The sequence below is a fragment of the Bidens hawaiensis genome, unplaced genomic scaffold (genome assembly GCF_021521415.1).
Source record: "Bidens hawaiensis isolate Kalapana, Puna unplaced genomic scaffold, B.hawaiensis_p1.1 tig00091451_1, whole genome shotgun sequence".
Classification (NCBI taxonomy): Eukaryota; Viridiplantae; Streptophyta; class Magnoliopsida; order Asterales; family Asteraceae; genus Bidens; species Bidens hawaiensis.
The window spans coordinates 1-5411 of NW_027504436.1; the positions used below are offsets into that span (position 1 = coordinate 1).

The window sequence follows — 5411 nt, forward strand, 5'->3', positions numbered from 1 at the left end:
TATTCAACCCAATTACACTGAAGTTGAGCTTATTACACACTCATACGCAGTAATAAAGAAGAATCGATCTCTAGACAAGAGTCCAAGAACAAAAATATACAATACAATACATATACATATCAAATATGTAATGAAGGCTTCACTTCAAAGACACAAGTACAAGTATAGAAGCTTCAAGGCACTTTCGTTTTCCACCATGGGTAGTCCATGTTGTAGTAACAAGGACAAACCTTTTGGTTGCCTGAAGTCCCTGGAGGCACGCACTGCAACGGGCACAACATGTCCCACATGCCCTATGGCTCAAGTTTGGCCGCGATGACAGCCTACACCTGGCCTTACATGCTGAACCACAATCTGAATCCAATTTTATAAATGCATTTAGTTATAAAACCTTATTATATATATGTCATAAAGAAAAACATCAAAAATTATTTCATGTACCTATTTTGGAAGCACCTTTACTCTTCCCATCAAGTTCATTCACCTGTGACACAAATTATCCAAGTATAAGGACACACACACACACACACACTTATATATATATATAATGGGTATATATATATATATAATGGGTATTTGTTAGTGTATTATTTTATGTTGTTTTGTTCTGTATAGGTCGTTTGGTCTTTAGCACATTGTATAGGGCATTCATGCGCATATAGGTTTCTCAGTATTTTATGGAATCCCTAAATATTTAAAAATCTGTAGAAACCATTTGCTTTCACTAGTTAAATTGTTTTAGTTGAATACTCTATATTTGAACTTTAATGTATGAATGAATTTATACATTTACAAGTGAATAAACTGTTTCATGGTGACTTCTAATTAAATATATAATTTAGTAGTTCTCATTTGAACTCATCACCACATGTATGTACGCACACAACATGCTCAAAAATATGTATGCACACACTCTCATGTGTTATATTATATATATATATAAATTCACGTTCAATAAAGAACCAAGTACAAATAGAAAACCAAACAAGTATTTCTACATGGTGTTAAAACATATAAAGAGATTATTATGTGTGTTCAAGTAATAAACTTATGTATAACTGTTTAAGCAATGTGCATAAGTGTTTATACGATTTTTATAATCATCTGCTTGCAACTAAATCAATAAGATCGTGTATTTTAACCAATAGTTTCCGTTTTTTTTTCCAGACTAAAAAGAGGGTAAGAATACCATTTCATGTGCTTGAGCAAGAAGCAGCATAGAAAGAAGAAAAAGAAGACAAAAGGCTTGGAGATGCCATAGCTTACAAAGTAGGTAGACTTCGCTGCTTTGTGTTTACTTTGTTGTGCGAAGACAACCTTCCTATTTATAGACAAAGAAAGATATATAGCCAATCACAAATTTAGATATTATTAATTTAATAAACAATAGGGTTCTAGTAAGCAGTAAGAGACATTAAAGTTGACTCATATTAGGTAGGCCCTTGACATAATTATCCTACAAAACTTATTTCATAGTTTATGTCTTTAAAAAGTAGCAAATACATGTAAAAATTTATAAAGTATACTTTTATAATTTATTCATAAAAAATTCTAGAAAAGTATGCACAAATTGTTCACAAAGGGTGTGTGGTAGAGGAAGTCTCCTTCTTAGAGTATTTTTTAGTAAAATCTTAAAGGTTACAGTTTTTAAAATATCCATCAAACAAAAGTTAAATATGAATTTCAAGTCCAATTTAACTCTAGTCAATGAATAAAAAAGTTAGTAAAATTAATTACGACCTTAACTTTACGTAATAATTCAAATAAGCTAGTTGTTTGGTAATTGTATTATTGAAGAGCGCAATATAAAGAACGCCTGTTTAAAGTAAAATATTTAAATGTATAGAAAAACTTTAGCTATATATTAAAGATGTATATTAAAAAGTATTAAAACTAATTATTATGGTTAGGTTGGAAGCCACATATCATGAGTTTGATCACTTGCTTTTACGTGGATTGGAATACTTGTATGACCATGCTGGTATAAGCTGGATATATGCCTTTTGGTTTTCAAACATTTGACAAGTTGACAAGTACTAAGGCTATTCCCTTTCCTTTCTTCATACCCGTTCGTATTGTGTGGTACCATATACTAGTAATAATATTAATCTTAATATTAATACTTACAATAAAAATATTGCAATACTATTAATAACAGAAATAATAGTAATATCAACAATAATAATAAATAAATGTACACGACTGAGCATAAAAAAATGACCCGGGGATGGAGGGGTTGGGACTCCCTTGGTCTTTTCTATGTTTCGTCCTTGTGTGTGAATATATATGTGCGTGTGTGTGTATATATATATAATATATGTGTGTGTGTGAGTGTTGTATATATGTATACACGGCTGATTTTTTTAAGAACCATTTAAGTTTTAAAACTTAAATAATAATGAATAATTTCATATAATAGTAACTAAGTTTAAAAACCATTTAAACAATTTCTTTTAAGAACCATTTAAATAATTTATAGTCCATACTTAATCATAACATACATTTATTAAAATAATAAATGAACAATTTCATATAATAGTAACCATGTTTCATAATTATTTCATTAGTTCACTCAACTTTTATATTTTTATTAAATTAGAGGTTTTAACATGTTGTTTCAGCCCTTTTTCTATTTTGTTTCATATATAAATCTTTTTATCTTTTTCTTATGTTGACGTTAGTAGTGACATAAATTATATTTTTTGTTTTAAATTTTATATAATTAATGTATTTTTAATTTTTTTTCAATTTAACTATATATATTGCAGATTTCGAACCTCACATCTTATCCTTCATTTCTTTCTTAACGCATAATAAAATCGGTAAGACTCGATTTCAAAATTTGGTGACCCGATTTGAGAAAAAAATAGCATAATTGACCTAATTAAAACAATTTTGAAACTTGATTATTATTTTATGAGATATTCCCAATAATAAATCGATAATAAAGTCTTTTGCATATCATATTGTCTCCCTCTTAATTAAATCTATAAATCATCTCTTCGTTATTACCCCAACTTTTTTTCCGTATCATATGTATATATACTAGATTTTTATCCCGCGTATTACGGGGGTTGTTTTACATTATTTGTTTTTAATATTTATATATGTATATTTGGATTTTAATTGTATTTATTGTAAAAAGTTACTTGAGTTTGATGATGAAATGGTTTCACAAATAAATGATATTTAATAATCCAGTTTAAAAGCTATCTGGGTGGTGGTGATACCCAATTACCCATTACCCGTTTATTTTCTTTATTATAAAATTGTTTCTTAATTATAAATAATATCTTTTTTTAAAATAAAATAAGATATTAATTTTTAGTTACTCATATTTTATAGGATTTACATATCAAATATTTGATTAGATTATTTTTTTAATATAATATGATGTTATAACCCGTTTAAGAGCTATCTGAGTTTTGTGAGACCTTTACCCGTGAATTCGGGTCAAATGCGTAAGAAGCCTTCATTTACAAATAAAGTAATCTAATGGTTTGAGAGAATAGTTGTTTTACATTTTTCGTTTTTTAATGTTTATTTTTGAATTTTAATTTTCTTTATTGTAAGAAAGTTAATAATATAATTAGGGTTTGATAATTAAAGGGTTTCATAAATAAATGATATGTTATAACCCGTTTAAAAGCTAACTGGATTTGATGACCCATGACCCGCTTATGTTTTTTATTATAAAATTGTTTATTAATTATAAATAATATCCTTTTCTTTCTAAATTAGATATTAAATTTTAGTATATTCCTATTTTGTAGGATTTTCATATCAAATAATTGGTAAGATTAATTTTTAATTTAATGAGATGTTATAACCGTTTAAGAGCTATCTGGTTTTGGTAAGACCCATACCCATGAATTTGGGTTAAATTAATGAGAGGCATCCATTTAAAAATAAAGATACCTGGTGGCTTCCACAAAAGGGTGGAGAGTGACCATATCGCGACACATAGGATTTTTTGGTTTTCGTTTATATATGTATGTATATATATATATATATATATATATATTATATATATAAAGGCCTTCATTTAAAAATAAAGAAATCTGATGGCTTCCATAAAAGGGAAGAGCGACCATATCGCGACACATAGGATTTTTGGGTTTTCGTTTATGTATATATATATATACTAGATTTTATCCCCCTTATTACGGGGGCTGTTATACATTATTCATTTTAAATATTTATATATGTATATTTGGATTTTAATTTTATTTATTGTAAGAAAGTTAATAATTAATATACTTGAGGTTTGATGATGAAATGGTTTCACAAATATATAATATGTTATAATCCGGTTTAAAAGCTATCTGGGTTTGGTGATACCCATTACCCGTTTATTTTCTTTATTATAAAATTTTTTCTTAATTTTTTTTAAATACAATAGGATATTAATTTTTAGTATATTCCTATTTTATAGGATTTTCATATCAAATATTTGATGAGATTGTTTTTTAATATAAAGAGATGTTATAACAATTTAAGAGCTATCTGAGTTTGGTGAGACCTTTACCCATGAATTCGGTCAAATGCGTGAGAATCATTCATTTACAAATAAAACAATCTGATGGCATGAGAGAATGATTGTTTTACATTTTTCGTTTTTTAATATTTATTTTCTGAATTTTAATTTTCTTTATTATAAGAAAAAGTTAATAATATACTTAGGGTTTGATGATGAAAGGGTTTCATAAATAAATGATATGTTATAGCCCATTTAAAAACTATCTGGATTTGGTGACCCATGACCCGCTTATGTTTTTTACTATAAAATTGTTTATTAATTATAAATAATATTTTTTTTCTTTTTAAATTGGATATTAAATTTTAGTATATCCCTATTTTATAAGATTTTCATATCAAATAATTGATAAGATTAATTTTTAATTTAATAAGATGTTATAACCCGTTTAAGAGCCATCTGGTTTGGTAATACTCATACCCATGAATTTTGGTTAAATCAATGAGAGACCTCCATTTAAAAATCAAGCAATCTGGTAGCTTCCATAAAAGGGGGGAGCGACCACATCACGACACATAGGATTTTATGGTTTTCGTTTATATATATTATAGATTATATATATATATATATATATATATATATAATATATTATATTATATTATATATATATAATATAATATATTATATAATATATATATAATATAATATATTATATTTTATATATATATATATATATAGGGTAACGATTCTAGGAGAATCATTGGCAAATTGAGAATTTTGATAACCATTTTGGACCACTAAAAAAAACATCTAAAAAATATTTAAAAAATTATAAAACAAAAAAAAACAAAAATTTTTAAAAATTAAAAAACAAAATTCTTATATTTCATTCCAGTTTCATTAAAAAAACCGAAATTGTTTTTCTTTTTAATTT

At 26.2% G+C, this 5411-nt stretch overlaps 1 long non-coding RNA gene across 1 annotated transcript; it reads right to left on the reverse strand.

Annotated features, from left to right (window-relative positions):
• Window positions 1–183: 183 nt before the first annotated feature.
• Window positions 184–1237, reverse strand: LOC143607964 (uncharacterized). The gene is made up of 3 exons (XR_013149102.1): window positions 1190–1237; window positions 442–484; window positions 184–354 (listed from the first exon to the last, which is right to left on the reverse strand). It is a non-coding gene; the product is annotated as an uncharacterized LOC143607964 (long non-coding RNA).
• Window positions 1238–5411: the final 4174 nt, after the last annotated feature.